Raw genomic sequence first — 17,090 nt, 5'->3', positions numbered from 1 at the left:
CTGTATGTGCCGTCAAGAAACCTAGCTAGGTTACGTCACACGAATTTATTTTCGGTTTTTGGCTTTAAATTCTCTACCATTTGTCGTATAGATACGCCAACAACCTACGCATTGATACTGTCATCAGAACTTCCATTGATACTGTCATCAGAATCTTCGTGGGAGGCAATGGTCAAATTATGTTTTATTTGAGCTTTAAATCGACCAATTTACGATGTTCTAATTGTTTTTTCCAAACAATGGACAGCAAAAATGAAGATGTTTATCAATTAATCAATACCTTCTTTCCATGAAGTTTCTCTCGACCATCTCTAAGAAGTCATCTTTATCAGCTGGATAGGATTCAACAATAACTATCAATACTACGGCGAGGAGGGCGACGAGCAGAAATCGAGGCATCTTCATGGCTTTATCTGCAAATATAGGAAACATGAGGAGAAATAAGTTGCGTACAGTACAAGTGGGCGAGTTTGATATACTAGATACACACTGTGTGCATGTACATTGTAACAGGATTCCTGTAATATTCTCAGGTAATTTTCTTAGTGAAGTTTCTTGTACGATTCTTAGTTGGGTTTCTCGTAAGATTTTAGTTAAGTTTCTAGTAAAATTCTTTGTCAAGTTTCTTGTGAGATTCTTAGTTAAGATCTTATAACGATTGTAACAGGTCGTGAATGTCGATGACTTGATGGGAAGCGGTTGTGTCGTACCTTATAGAAAGAATAAGATACCGTATCAAAAATACGGCATTTGTGTAAAGACGTTTAGTAAAATGCTAATGTCAAGCCGCAGGGATGAACTACATCAGACGTCGGGCCAGCTTTGTCTTTATGTTAAATAAACAAGGCCGGCAAATGCCCTTACTTTAGACAAATTGAATAACCCTCGGGATTCCTACAAATCTGCTTGAACAATTGGATCACTTTGTTAAGGTTTTCGACCATCTATTAGTTTCCGAGCGGCCACTGACCCATTGAGACGCTGTTTCCCTTGGGTGCAATTCGTTTGGTAATCAGAGGAATTAAACATGACAGGTTCTGCATCAAAGGTCGCCTGTACCGATTTCCAATCCCGAGTCGTTAGCTTCACAAGCACAGAAATAACGTGAACAAAATATCGAAGTGAATTTTGAAATTAAAACGATCTTTTTGGGGGGATTTTCGACCTGTTTTGCCCGATGCCAATGGTGTGGCTTGATGGTACGACGTTACCACATTTTATTTAGCTTCTCTGTTTCCGGCGCGTCCAAGGCGCGTCCTCGGAAAGGTCACAAAAGAGAAAGATTTCGAGAGCCCTTCCTGCAGAGCTGGTCAGTCTGCGATGTTCACATGCTTCCCGTTGAGAAAATTTTTCAGTCGGCAGATGCTAACCCTACCATACTCAAACTAGGCGGCTGAATAATTCTATGATGGGAACTAAATTTACCATCACACCAGGACACACAGACAAGAGTTATGATAAAGCAATCAATTAGTCCCGAATTACTGTCCGAGTTTTATTTGATTGCCATATAATCAATCAATTCCAGCAAAAATTCCACTCAGCTACCAAGACCATAATGAATTAGTTTTCAGCTTGATCACTCCTCAGTAAAGAAGCCATGAACTGTTTATACTAAACGTGTTGATTTTTCTGTAACTTGGATAGTGTTCACAACTATGTTCGCGTCTACAGCCCGGTGTAAAAGAAATGCAAGTCCCCCGGAAAGTGAATAGAGCCGCCGAGTTTCTTTGTTGAAGATTATGTAGCTAACCCTAACCAAACCATTAACCACATTCGTTGACAATACACAGCTATTGTACGGGGTCCTGCATTCCTAGGACGTCCATTCCTTTTACACCTGTATACACCTTTCCAGAAATGGGGCGCTGAGTGTCCGAAATAGTGATGTCATAAGGGGAAACAAGGCTTTATGGTTGCGGGACAAAGGAGATGTTGACCAACACACTTGAATGTCTTTAATGACGGACAAGGGGGAAAAAGTTAGTTCCAATGCAAGCCACTAATTTCGGGAAGCATGTATAGAGGATGGCCTGAAAAATTCAGACACGGGTTGTTTCACCACTTGCAGACACCAACATCAGTCTCAGCAGCTGGATACTCTTTCTAGTGGATCACGAGACCAATATTCACTCAAAAGTTTAGCTACAGAGCTAAATGTTCAAAAAGAAAATTAACACATTCAGCAAAGTGAATGGGTACAATTTTAGATGAGGTCCCAGGGGTGGTCTTTGCATGTCATCTACGCATTAAGTGAGCCTTAGCAGAACGCGTTGATAAGCTGCGGGAATCAGGAACATGAATATCTTTAGATAATTGCCCCCTTAAGTTTCCGTACCAAAGAGTACTACATACTGCAAGAATTCATCGCATATTTCATCAAGCTTTTATGTCAAATATAACTTTTTCTCTCTTCATTTTCGAGCCTTACGTTGGCCCCATTAGCCCCACTTAGAAGAGGCAACTAAGAACCTCCTAGTCAGAGGTAACCACCTGAACTCCGAAACAAAATTTTCAGATAAATTGCATCCGAATACGCATGCGCATTGATAAGTAGCCAAGGTAATACAAGACGTTACTAAGGGATACTTATTCATGCGCGTCCATACAAGGTGCAATTCTGGAAATTTTATTCGACCTCTGCTGAAGCAGAGGCCATTACATTAATATGCAGTCACCTTTTAGATATTACAACATATCTGTACTACTTTTAAAGTAAATACGGTTGATATACTCGGTGAAACCATTAGAAAAGCGTCAAAAGCAAATTAAAGTTTACTAATGGGCTTTTTAAAGTTCTCAAACATTCAATCAACATCCTCTTGTTTATTCTACCCCTTTACTATACTATGCCTCACGAAATCCTACAGTAACACTCTTGACGATATGTTCCGCGCCATCGTTCCGGCCGTCATCACGAACGGCTATGCGTAACCAACTTCCCCATCCAATCCGATCTGATTGAAGGGTAATTAATTAGACTGCTATCGGAGATAACAATGGAATTGATTGCTGATTACAAGATAATGATGCATGTAATCAAGATCTATGGACACCGCGGCAGGTTATGAAGCCCGAACCTGTTCGGTATGTGGAACATACGTTGGAAAGTCACGATATGTTGGTGTCACCTTAGCACCACGATGAGATTGATTTGAAAAGTGGCGTTGGTGTTAGCCGCGACCGTTCATACAGTGATTTAAACGAAGTGAATATACAGGTCGTTCTCGTGAATACCGGTATCGGGTGCCATTTTGAAGAGGCCTCTTGGGGTGCCATACATTGCATGTAGTATAATTGGCTATTTATACTCCATGAACAGTGTTATTTAAATGTTATTGTATGCACAGGTCGTCACAGTCACTGGCTAAAGATCTGTAAGTCACACCAGCGGGTATTTCTAATGTTTTGTTACTCAATGTTCCGTAGTGGTATGGGAAGCGGCGCTTTGCAGATTGTGCACGACACGTCGCAATATAAAGGCGAGACCAGGCCATACTTAGTCCTACTGGTACCCTTTGGTACCAGAAAGGATAGGTTACCGGTGTGCAAGGGATAGTAGTCCTAGGGCTGATAGTCCGTGTAACAATAGCCCGCATTGCTAAATGTTTTGGTTAGGGTTAGCGGTACAATAGATCATGCTGCTTAATTGATCAAATACAATGCTACCGGACTATGACTCCAGGGGGGCTATATCCGCTGTCACACCGGTATTCACGAGGGCATCCCGTATTACGCTAATCTCAAAGAAGTGACTACATGAAACTAACTTGAACGAAAAGAATAAAAACATGTATATGACGTGCTTAAACATCTGGCTATTCAATTCCAATATGTTTTGGAATAAAAGCTATTTTTTTAACAATACCTTTTCAAGATAGTTGCGTTCAGGGATGCATGGCATGCTGCGATGAACTGAATGTAAGTGGTTATAAGAATTAATCAAATATGAATACAAGGGTCCATCATCCGCCTTGGAAATGTCACAGTTTTATACCAGATTTCCTTCAAGCCAAAAGGGTTTTTGTCAGATCCGTCCAGGTTTCTTTAAGTGACTTGCCAGAACACTATTGTGCTCTCTTCAATGTCAGTATCGCATTACCGGGCCTCGTACAACCGGACATCTCAAACTTTTCTTGACCTAAAAGTAGCGGAATCGTTGATGAGTGGACATAAAGTATACTTAAGTTGGCAATGCTAATGCTTTGCCATTTCAAGGAAAGGCGAATTTATGACTCACACCCATTCGCAACGGAATGCTCAAGACGAAAGGCTGACGTGGAATGAAATTCTACTGCCAAAAACATTGATGTATTACATGTATCGAAGGTCGCAGCGTGAGTATGTAGGAGTTCACCCCGCCCACTTAACTACACGACGTTGGAGTTTCCTTGTGTAAAATATAGTTTGGGTTTGGTTGCTTGCTGATGGCGACTACAAGACGGCCACATACCTGCCACTTATCTCTGAATCTTTTTGAAAAAAGGACAAAAATAGTCCGTCCGTATCTTTTTCATATTTGTCTTTGAATGAACCAACCCCTTATCGAAAATCGTTAATTGTATCGCCGACGTTTGTCCATTATCCATTGCATTCAACGAACCCCATATATTTCATTAGTTTTTGTCCATCGCCAAATGCTATTGTGGCTGGATTTAAGAATGGCACTTAGTTTTGATTCCAATGTGTATTTTTTATATATATATATATTTAAAGCAAACATGCCGAACAAAATCCACTCATCTCGGACCTCATTTCAATTTTAAAGAGACTAGGAACTTTGACTTTCCCGAGGATCGAACGTTCAGACTGTGTGGTATTCGATGAAAGGAATGCTGGATGCTGAAGTCGATGATTGAACATCGGAAATAATTCAAAGCTGTGTGGTATGAATAGTCGGCGTTTGCCGAGCTAGCTGTTGTTAAGAAGGAAGAAAAAAATGCAACATGCTTTTTAAATCATGAGGAAAACCACAAAATATAGTTATATGCTAAAGTAACTATGCAAACCAAAAAACGTTTTTGGCCAGTGGTAAATCTCCACGACGAGAAAACAAACCCAGGTCAAAAATTCCGATAATTTTATTAGGAAGATCTTAGTTAAAGGGAGAGCACAGGCATTGACAGACCATGACGTAAGCCGACAAAATAAATTTATGTACTTTTAGTTTAACAATGCTGACTTTGTCTCGTTACAGATGTAATACATTTTTTGATGGTTGTAAATGCACTTTAATTCGCGGTCATCAACAAAATTTCGAAGGGGTCATTTCCAACTGGCAGTGTTTTCCATTGATCCCCAGTCCGAACTGCCCACATTAACATCCATTAAACACTTGCTAAAATATTGCAACAATCGTTCATTGTTACAAATCCGATATATATATATACAGTTAACTCGACGACACCATATCAGTTCCTTTACCTATGACGACTCCACAAATCATGAGTAATTTCAAAACTAATGCGTTCTTCCTGAGACAATAAATATCTTATTTTGACTTCTCTGATACGCGCGTTCTCCTTAAACTGTCATCAGTTTTCTAAAACCAAAAACCGGGGAGTGCTGTATCATGTTTTATCCCCTAATGAAATTTCACGAGATTTAGAGTGAATTTCGTTCATTATTGGCGGGGAAATTCGATAACTAAGGAATCTTAATTTGATAGAGTCGCAACCACGACCGAGTTGATTGGTGTTATTCCGTGTAATAGACAATCCCGCGGGTTATCAAGATACCTTGCCAACGCGCTACGCAGTAAAACGTCACGGAGTTAGAGAATAATTATACTTAATTGTATGTTGATGAAACACATTTGAGAGATGCTGGACGGAACATAAGTGTGCAAGGTGATTTAACTACTACACTATTAACTTGTGTTTCATGTAATTTTAGCCCAGGTGGATAATGTCATTGTCTCTAACTGGTATACAGTGATGCCCAGGTCGACTATTCGGATTTGATTCTCATAAGATTTACTCTAAAAGGGATACGCTGTTAGTCATCTTGATATGCTGTTGGTCTACACGTAGCTATACCATTCCTATTCCGAAAGTCAGTCATAACATCTGCCAATTGCACGTGTCTTACTCATGAGTGATTCATGCTGTATGTTTGCAAAAAAGAGAGATCAAATCAGAGGTATCGATGGGGAGATGGCGAAAACAACGGCAACACAGAAGGCACTTTTAGTAGCATACTTTGATGTACCACGCAACTGTTCAGCTGCAAGAGGCTTCGATCTTTTCTAACTACGAACATATTAACTTAATAATTACTAAATTGCTACCTCGTGTAGCTGGGACGGATGCCTATTGTTTCTAGTTTGTCTGGTCTGATTAGCCGCATTCAATTGTGCGCAACATTCATTTACATTCTTCGGTACTTCTGGACCCGAGTAGGTTTTATTGGGTGTCATTACTCATCAATGAAACACTCGGACATAGCAAAAATGCGTGCATATCATCGTTTTGAAGTTATGTGTGGCTGTTGTCTGGACGGTTGGTTGATCCGTCTGATAAAAGAGAATCTCAGATGGTCTTAGGAGATGACACCCTCTATTCTTCGGCCCATTCAATGTCCACCAGCTGTGGTATGGACGTCCTAGGACTCCAATCAAATGAAGAAAAGCAATAAATACAAGTCAAACCAATGAACAACGAAACTATTGGTATGCCACTGGATACGACGCTTGAATATTGACTATTATTGCTTATAGTTATCCCAAAATGAATTGCTATGGTATATCGACGTGAACTGAGCAAACTTCTGTAACCTAACAGTGGGATTGGGTTGAAATTACTTCCATCAAGGGTTCGAGGGTCGTCAAACAAGTTCTTTGTAAAAAGCACGCTGAACCAAACATTATATTGGCCATTGATCATCAATAACCCTTTTTGGTCAGATTTGCAATATTTCCTTGCACGACTCTGGCTTGCGCAGAATTCGAAGTCATGGAGATAAGTATGGAAAGAATGAGGCTTGGCGAGATACAGTGCTATAGTAGTGCAACATATGACTCCTTTTTCTGGTCTTACATTCGATACTGTAAAACGAGCGTATAGACGTGCTACATTTAGTCATGTCGTCCTAAACGATCAGATCGGAGACATATCCAAGTCAACAAGCAAGCAGTATGAGACTATCGTTTCATTGGGTTGGCCATCAGAGAAAAGACGAATGTGTATAGAACGATATACAGGGACTGACAATTTGTTACATCGTGGATGACCATTGACGATTTTCAAAAATAAGGCTCCAGAGTGAACTTATTCCTGCATTCTGGTTGTCCGGTTGCGACTTTGTCCTAAAAAGAACGATTTGGGACAATTGGCAATCGCAATTTAACTCCATGGAATTTATCTCCCATCCTACTTTTTGTGCAATATTTGAATGGGGGGGGGGGGGGGGGGGGGATACAGATACCTTAAGCCGTCCATCCACTTTGCCAAGACGGGCCATACTCTGTAAATAGTTTGCACACACTTAGCATGACGTATGAGCTTTTAGCGCTCGCAAACTTTAACCATGGTATTGATGTTTTTTTAGATGTAACACATTGAACTTGAGAACATTTGACATTTGAGTACCATCGGCTATATTGTGGCGTATAGGATTCACCTTGATGTCAAAAGTTATTGAGAGTGAGATACAAGTTGTGGAAACTTGGAGGGCTTCCAACATTGTCAGGTTAAAAGTGTTTAATTGAGTTATGACGCCGTATACCGGAACTGTTAATGGACTTGTTAAATATTTACTCTGTCTGCTGTTCAGCTTGTTAAATATTTGTTGGTTAGAGGTCAGTGCACATTCGGTTATGCAATGAGAGTAGAAAAAAGACGGTTAACGTTCATTGAATAAAATATGACACCAGCTTAAAAATGCCTCTGCACGTTTTCACTGACCAATCAGGTCGAAATCCCGATAGGATTCACTAAATTCATAGTTAATTCAGTTCTGTGTACATGTATAATGCGTACATGTTCGCCAGTCGAGAGATGCTGTATTGAGACTACTATATTTTCACTTTTATGGACATATATATAATCATATCTGATATAATTGCTTGTCGTAATCACCAATGAATCAATTTCCGGCATGTTGCAAAACGATAGCGAACCATCAAAATAATGGACACAGCCACATATAGTTCTGGAGATCATTGATTGAATACTGTGGCTCTTTTCTGACATGTCGACACATTATCATGGAGTCATTTGTAAATAAATATCTGCCATGTCGCAAAAGACCGAAAGTTATTACAACTATGATTGCGATTAGACAATATCATTTTTCAAGCGAAATGAAAAGAGCTGTGTTCGAAATGACTTGTCACTATGGCACAATGACCACTTGTGGCCGAAGATTTGGCAGAAATGTCATATCAATTCGTCCGCAGAACAAAGAGGAGTTGGTACTCAGTTGTGCCAGCATCGAACTTGTCTCAGCCCGATGCAAAACTATCTGCGTGGAAGGATCAAAAAGAGGGCTGTCATGCTCAAGCGTTAGACTACGATCCAATTACATTCCTTTTTTTGAGAAATGACCATCAGAAACTTCATGCCACTGAATATCGGATACCGAAGTTACAATTGCTGCGCCAGGCTTCTTATTGACGACATGAAGAGTCCATCACATCAAAACAGTAAAAGTGGGTGATACTTTGTCAAAACATTGCGAAAGCTTTTCGATTGTTCCTTTTTGTGCCGAAAATGACCATTAAAGTGACAGAAAAGTTGAGTCACGACTGTGTGCTGTAAAACTTTTTAGGCACTCGCTTTAAACCGAACCTTCTGAATCAACATATTTTATGTGTTGGGAAAAAATCCCTCAGTTTCCCCGCTTTGGTGTAGCAGTTGAAAATTTCCTCCCGCCCGCCAGGAAAACAATTAGTGTCCTCCCATATTGTGTTTAGAAATGTTTTGTATAATAGGAGGGTGAATGAGTGGCAGGGAAATCTCCTCACGTCTTTAAACTTCTTACTATTTGATCGAATTCGGAAGTTACTCCTTAATGAAAGTCACTAATACGGGGAAAATTCTGCATGACGTTGGGCTAACCTTTGATCGGTTTTTCAATAAGTTAATGGTTCTTTATGACAGTGCGTGAGAAAAAAAACAACACAGGATTGCACTGATAAAATAACGTTTATTCTCAATTCTACAAACACTGTAAGTTTATCCTTGGGTCATACCATGCATGCTTATGATTTGTCCTCTCTTTATGTCATGAAGCCGTATCATCGCGTCAAAGGCTGTGTAACCAAATCATGATGGTAAAAAGTTAATGTTTTGTTTATAGAATATCCGATGGTAATCAGCTAACTACTTTAGCAACTCAAATATCTAATAGAACAACGGTTGAATTGCTATTTCATAGATATTCGATATCGTTATAATATTGGGTTTAACCTCATTGAATGGCAATAATGGCCTCATTGAAGCACACGTTTATTCTTGCTCTGCTAAAAGGAATTTCGGCTATACCTTGTACTGCTAAATCAAAATTCGACTTTTCATGACGTACGCTTCCTCGTGTCCAAGTGATACACTATACTGGTCTACAAAACCAATCGATATCAGTAAGTAAAACATTTGAAAAAAAACACACGAAGTAGTAGAATTACGTCATCCATAGTTCAATATTACAGTTATATGACAATACAATAAATAGAGAAGGTGAGTGCACATTAGTCCATCTTGTGACAAAAAGTACACAATAACGTACCATCAAAATATAGGGACACACTGCAGCTGTTCGTGTGAAACAAATACAATATTTCACGAGAACATGACATTGTTTTTTGCATTTTGGCCCTAGCTTTGAATAGAACTTACACAAAATATCACTTCAAATTAAGTACACGACCAATTTTCATGAGAGGGACTTATTATGAAGCTTTTGCGATGTTAATGTTTGAACACACAACGAATGCAAACCAATGGTTACGACTTCTTCGCCAATTACACTGGCCGGACAGAGTCATTATCTCTATAGCGTTTATCAGACTTTAGGGAAATCAGCAAGATAACCCGAACTCACTGCACATCGTTTTTCTTAAACGAACAATGCCAGGAATTTACTACTTTTAATCGGCCCGTAAAGAAGAGACTTTTATCGATGCGCCTGCATGCAGTATTGTCCATGCCAGCAACCAGCCAAATTCATACTCCGACGAGCGCCTTCTGTTTAATTTGACTCCGGGCTCATAGACGTTGAAGAGCTAGGACCTGGGACGACCTTTGCAGTGACTCTTTTGGTCTAATGCAATGATTATCGTCACAATTAAAACTGTTCTGAAGCACTATGTGTTTTCAGTAGAACTGCAATTTGATACTACACCACTCATGATAGATATAAGCGCTCGACAAAAGAAGGAAAAGGCATTGACCATCAGTGATAAAACTTCGCCGGTGACCGCGTGTCCACTAAATCTCAGCAACTTACCACCTGTTAGCTAGTCTATCACTATTGGACGAGGACAGCTTAAGTTGATAGTCATGGCTGTTTTACAACAAACGCAGCTGTTATTGTTAAAACAATATCATCACAGCTGGTATTGCCAATGGAATCTGATTATTTGTGTCTTGTCAGCTGCCCGCCTATGATCTTTGTACCACAGCAAAATTATCGTACTCTACTGGTCGAAAATCCTAATAAGATATTCTTAATTTTGGAAATGTTCGCGAGATAATAAAGAAGCGAAATATTTGGCGGTGAACAGTAATGAAAAAAAAACACCCGCATTTCAATCTTTTCCTATTGGGTGTTATTTTCATTGGCCTAAGAGCTAAACTCATCAGCCTCACTTCATCACCGGAACAATCACCACACTGCAGACTGGTCATGACTAATTACGCGATGACGAAATGACTTTTTATTACTCAATTGGTTCACCTGACGAAATATCGGAAAAAGATTCGGGACAAAGAGAATCAATTGATCACATTGTTGAGTTACATTTAAATTCCTTCCAATCATGTCCCTTCCACATGGTGAAATCAGTACCATCCTCTCTGATCGAGTCAACGCCGAGCAAATCCAGCTTTAACCATATGAAGGCCACCTATAGACTTAGATTTTATCAAAATGTTATACACAGCGGAACTGCCCTTAGCGGACACCTCTCTACTAAGTCACCCTCTCTATTGAAAACACAGCATTTAGTCCAAAAGTGGTCATTTCCATTTAATTTGACCTTTCTAATCAGTTACCCATACGCAAGTTACCCATGCGCTTACGGTTGCTACATTTCTATAGCAATTCGTCAAAGCTTTTGTCTACAATTATTCTTTTGCGAGTTCATTTTAATCAGTTTAGTCACTGGCGAAGAAATAGTAATGATATTAGCACTCGCACTGACAGGGATGATTTTATCTGACGAACACGGCGCTTGAAAAATGGGCATGGCTGGCGCCAAACCTACGTAAATTGCGCAAAAATGGTAAAAAACCCGAAAGACTACATTTTTTATTTGCGTTGAGAAAATATGCTGTTCATGCTCCTAATTCCTTTTTGTGGTTGACATTCATATGGGTGTATGAAGCTGGCATAGCGCAGAGAGCCAATTGATCGGTATCGTGATCATGATGAAATAAAAAGCTATTAAAACGACAACACCCACCGCGCTGCGTGTCAGAGGTATTTGTGAACTCTTTATACTCTCCTATCTGGCAGTGAGTGTCTGGCAGCTGAAATAAATCGGTTAACAACAGCAAGATACTCCCTCAAGGGGCTCAGTAAATCATGCCCAGGTCGGGTCGTCAAGCAAACCCTTACGAATTTCGTGCCAAAAGTGCATTTCGTGCAAGATCAGTTGGAAACGGAAGGGAATAATGTAACTTATACTCGTATGAGATGATTCTACTGCTGGTCACGAAATAGCCCACACTGTGTATGTCATCGGCTGACCTCGTATTCCCAGCATGCCTTTTGATGTGCGCTGACCTCCTTCTGGCCCGTGATCTCCGGTACACAAATTCATTTCCGGTCAAAGCTATATTAGTACAAGATGTAAACCACGACCATCTTGAATAGGGATGGTAGATTGGCTTCTCTGATTCTTTTAGATAAAAAAAAAACAAGACGAACTATTGACTGCACACCATTGTCATGAAACTGACATGGTGTTGATATGACATGAATATGCTATATTTTGGTTTACAGAAACAGTAAAGGAAGTGGATTTGTTGTCGTTTGGGCAACTACTGCAGCATGGGATTGATATTTGAATCACGAGTTATTGTGGCCAGCTTAATAAATCCAATGGGGTCATCCATGACACATTTCGCTAGAGGTAATTTTTTGAGCAGGGTAGTTTTAAATAAGGTATTTGCTAGAAATGATAACACCCGCGGCAATCATTCTGCTCTGCTCGACTGGTCATTCCGGGATCAACTCATCATTTTTCATATTATTTTCTTGCGATTTTATTGAATCCCGTTGTCAAAAGTCCCCAAATCTCATCAATGCTGATCGATTTTCCAACGCCCTCGGGCTACATTTGTGCAGTTGCAGAACAAAAGTAGGGGTCTATCTACGCTTGCCAATTTCAATATTGCCCAAAGCAAAGAAGATGATGGCAGCTTCAAGTTTCATCATTTGGAAAAACATAAGTTCTTTCATGGTTACCCATCTATTGTTCTCTTCTAGACAGGTTAAATGGCTCCTTAAAACGATTTCTAGCATTGGCTCATGTAACTTGCTCGTGCTCGACTTTATTTCAAATGCGATTATTATCATTCGCGATCAGCGATACTTTTGCAGTTTGACCCAGCATCATCGAATCATCAGAGGTCCTATTATGTTAGTAAAAGTAATTTAAACGCTGTGGGCCATTTTTTTTGCTTTAGCTTAGTAATGTTTTAGTTGGTAGCTTGAGAGAGACGTCTTGAAACAGGTATACACAACGCGTTCGACATGTGTGTACAGTCGCAGTCAAAGCCATAATTTTGGTCGAACAAATCATACAAAATAGAAGTACATGTATCACGCTTATCAAAAAACGTAGACGTTAAATGAACAACCGGTACTTTATAAAAAGTTTTAAAAATTATCAATACTTTTTTTCTGATGAAGACGCTTCAAGAATACGATGAGACAAAGCATGAAGTATTTCTAAACTGATGTAAACTTTAAACTAAGTAAAAACAGATAAAGGACAATACGCCTGTCTAATTAATCTTCATTCAGATGCCGCACCCCGAAAATGAAATTTCAAAGCGAATTCATTTTCATTCACTTTAATTAGCTAATTTAAAAATAAGCTTTACTGATGCTGAGAAGAAGTATAAGACGGGTTTTAAAATAATTAAAGGGTCATGACAGATCTATTGATTCACTGAGTGGTTTCCCTGTAGTAATATATGGCAGTGAGGAAGGAGAGGGTAGGGGGCAAAAGACCAATGTCATTCATTCTTCATATACATTGTATTAGAATTCGGTTATTATTCTTTTGAGATTTGTAATTGGGTGATTTCTATATATTTGGATAAAAATCGGAATTTGTTTGGCTCAGATGCCCGATGCGTTCACTGCAGCAATGCACAGAGAGCAAAGATTGAGGGCTCTAACCATAGAATAGGGGGATTGGAAGGGACATCAGCATCCGTGGGCGTCAGTGATCAGCTGACAATGGGCGCAATCCTCCCTCAACGTAATTGCCATTCATCTTCAAGTGCACTTCAATGCTTTTAGTTGATTAATCTTTGACACACAACCTTATAAGTGTACGCACGAGTAGATGACTTCGTAAGAAAAGTATATACATATTTTGTTTTTTCTCTCGAAATATTAAGCTATAACAGGAAATTAAAGGCACTTTCATTGTACATATTACCAGTCACTCGGGACTATTCTATGATATTGCGTTTTTAAATCAACTTAGTCGCAGGAAACATATCAACTTATCTCACTTTAATTGATAAAATTGGCGTTTCGGTGTTGGAATAAAAATAAATAGAGATGCCAAGATATCATAAATCGGGTAGAAAACGGTATTTGATGTGTCTAAATTTGGCTATTTTCAATTGTGTAACAAAAAACGTGCACCATATAATAAAATAAATTCCCGGCTTGTCGAGAATCAGGCCGGCATTCCAACTTGCCAAGTTGGTCTGTACTTTGAAAGGAGAAAGCATATCAATTATGCAAGAAGAACGTTCTCAGACAGTTTCAGAACTATGTACTTTAGCGTTCCATGACTGATAACAGCGGGTAATACCAGGTACCTAGTAGCTTTCTCCTTATATCAAGTCCTGTAACATTGAGTGATTTGATACCAGTAGACTCTCTTTTAGTTATAGTTCTTATCAAATATTGTTACTGTAGTGTTGGAAAGACACCCTTTTAGTCAGTTAACTGTAAAGTTCATAGCAGCAGGATGGTCTTTTTCATGTGCAACGAAATAGGTTAAAAAATGCAACAATCTATCAATTCAAAAAATTCCTTAAAAAACTTCAAATAACTTAATAGACTTACTCAGGGATTAAGACGAGTATATCATATGCCGTTAATTCCACCATGTTATTTGTAGATAACTAGCATTGACAGTCTCTCTCGAGACATCCTCCCGGAGTTTTTTTAATTAGCTTACATTTAATTAGAGGAACGATATCAGTCACTGAGTTGGTTCCAATAATTCGATAAAGAAAGAAACAGTATTTCCAAGTTTTCCTTAGAGAGTTGCTGTGTATCGTCCTTTAAAACCTGCATAACTTGCCTTTCCTTGATCTATAAGTGACTAATCGGCGCTGGCTGTTGGCGGATTTTTCGTCATCGCAGAAGAAGCGCACCCTAGCTGAAGTTACCAGATGAGTCCAATAGTTGCAAAGCTGGAACAAAAAATGCATTCGCGCATCACCAGTTAAGGTTCGATCAAATCAGCCTTTAACGCGCTTAACCATATTGACCCTGAACGGGAAAATGGCGGAGTGTCTTATTACCAGTAAGGGTTTCTTTCTGCTATGTTACCTCGGGAAGATCAACTAATGCATATTAAGTCGATGTTGCAGCGGACACGATAGCGCCCAGGGCCAATGGGCTTGATTGAAAAAAGTATGGTGGTGAGGAGATACGCATTTCCCGACAGAAAGTCCGTTAAGATTCCAATATGATTGAGCGTCCAGTTTCCAGTTCCCAACTTGCCAGTAATGGCCAAGAGTAGCGCAAGAGTGCGCTTCTTGGTTTCGTTTGTACATATCTTTAGGTTGGGGCATGAGTGAAAAATGGTTGAGACAGCACAGATGCTGTACCATATAAAGCACACTTTATGATAACTTTTACATTGCCATTCGTAAAAGATTCGTGTTGCATTCCCGATATTCGCCGAGGAAACAACTGCTTGGCTAATTTTCGAATAATATCCGACGTATTTTGTGTTCCTTAAAGGTGGAATTCGAAGTTGTTGTTGTACAACACATGAACAACTAATGTGACTCGATCTTCCATGTATTTTTTCAAGGAGCGCAGTCCAGTGATACAAGTTGAATTAGCACTCAGAAATAAGACGTTAAAGAAACGTGGCCTAGGGGACAGTGACAAGCAACAACATACGTCTTCTTTATGTAACATCACTCCCGCAGGCAATCCTTTTGGCGTTAAAGTAATAAAGCCCAAAATGACAGTGGCAAAATGGAATAAGATGCTTTATAAACTCAAAAAATGTTGTGGTCTGACGACTTCTGTTTTCGACCAGAGCATTCCTCAAACAATAGGAGATCATGTTAAAAACCACTATCACAATGCGTCATTGGAGAAGAGTTGACAAACATTTTCAAAAAGCAATTAATATGAACGTTATTACTCAACTTAAGGGGTTTCCAAACAATATTCACAATGCAGACTGGACAGTTACAAAACAGAAAGAAACTACCCTGTCACAATAAGCTCCGCTATATCTAAAATGACTTTCCTCAAACAAACACTTCCTATTATTTTGAACGATATTAGTTGGACTGATCACAGTTGTCAATAACATGTCATAAAGGCTATTCAGTGCATTTCATCACAACAAAATCCGCCCGCACAAAGAGCGGTTTTGTAGTTTGCAGCAAACAAACCGATACAATGCATCCTCGTTATGCAGTGAACATTCCACGAAATGACAATATTAGTTTTGACATAAATGCGCAACTACAGCATGAAATCAATAGTCGTAATTATCCGATGCTTGTCCCAAAGCGTTGTTGCTTTTCATTTTTGCGTACTGGTGCAAGGGAAAAGAGTAAATCGTTTTCGGGAAATATCAGAGTTATTAGTTTTACCTGCTTGGTGCATGAATGTAGTTCGGCATATTCGGCTAGGTGTCTTTATTTACGATCTACATTTTCTTGACGAAATAACTTCTTACTGGTGAGAAGGTTAAGCTTTTTGATAAAGGTAGGCTCATCAAAGTACAGTACAATAATAATTACCCGAAAATTTAACATGTGTGACCTGTTCGATCGGCAATTTAAGTTGATAAAACGTCGTCCAAACATCTTCTCTGGACATTCCATTCAAGGGCACACGCTTCTCACAGCTGAGCTTTTGCTCGCGTTGAATTGATGCAACGACCGAAGGTACAGCAACAATCGCCTTGGACGAAGTGCACTTTAAAAATCAATCCGAGGTTGTAGGAATCAGTTTGTGCAAACTGACGAGATCGACTATCTTATCATGAAGAATTGTTTGTGCAATCCCGGAAAACAGCTAATGTTAGTAAATTTCCCAGGAGCGTGAGTCCACTTGTCCGCTCGCGGTAACACCATATTCCTAAATAAAGCTTGATTAAATGCATATGAAAATAACGTTTGATTTAAGATCTGATGAAATCAAGAACAACCGGGAAGAAAGAGGGAAACAAAAAGACTTGTTCATGTATTCAAGGTGTGTGCGAAAGTTTGTTTGAAAGTTTCAAGATGGTGAAATGATTAAGGTTGCGTTGGGTAGCCAATCTGTTAATTTCTTATATCTCTGGCAAATCCCCTAACTACCAGTTATTCACAAGCAGGTGGCAAATGATGGCTATAATTATCAAATACATTCCAACACACCTGCTTTTTCGACATTTTATTTCAAGCAGGCATGCACTTTTTCAATAACGTTTACAT

The 17,090-nt window shown here is 39.3% G+C and overlaps 1 long non-coding RNA gene across 1 annotated transcript in view; it reads right to left on the bottom strand.

Annotated features, from left to right (window-relative positions):
- Positions 1-17,090, bottom strand: part of LOC135499573 (uncharacterized) — a 49,561-nt gene that overhangs the window by 1,441 nt on the left and 31,030 nt on the right. The window contains exon 2 of the long non-coding RNA XR_010449305.1: positions 281-413. This is a non-coding gene — a long non-coding RNA (uncharacterized LOC135499573). The remainder of the gene's footprint in view (positions 1-280; positions 414-17,090) is intronic.

The sequence above is a fragment of the Lineus longissimus genome, chromosome 15, assembly GCF_910592395.1.
Source record: "Lineus longissimus chromosome 15, tnLinLong1.2, whole genome shotgun sequence".
Classification (NCBI taxonomy): domain Eukaryota; kingdom Metazoa; phylum Nemertea; class Pilidiophora; order Heteronemertea; family Lineidae; genus Lineus; species Lineus longissimus.
The sequence above is the reverse complement of the archived record's forward strand: the minus strand, read 5'-3'. Positions and strand labels throughout refer to the sequence as shown.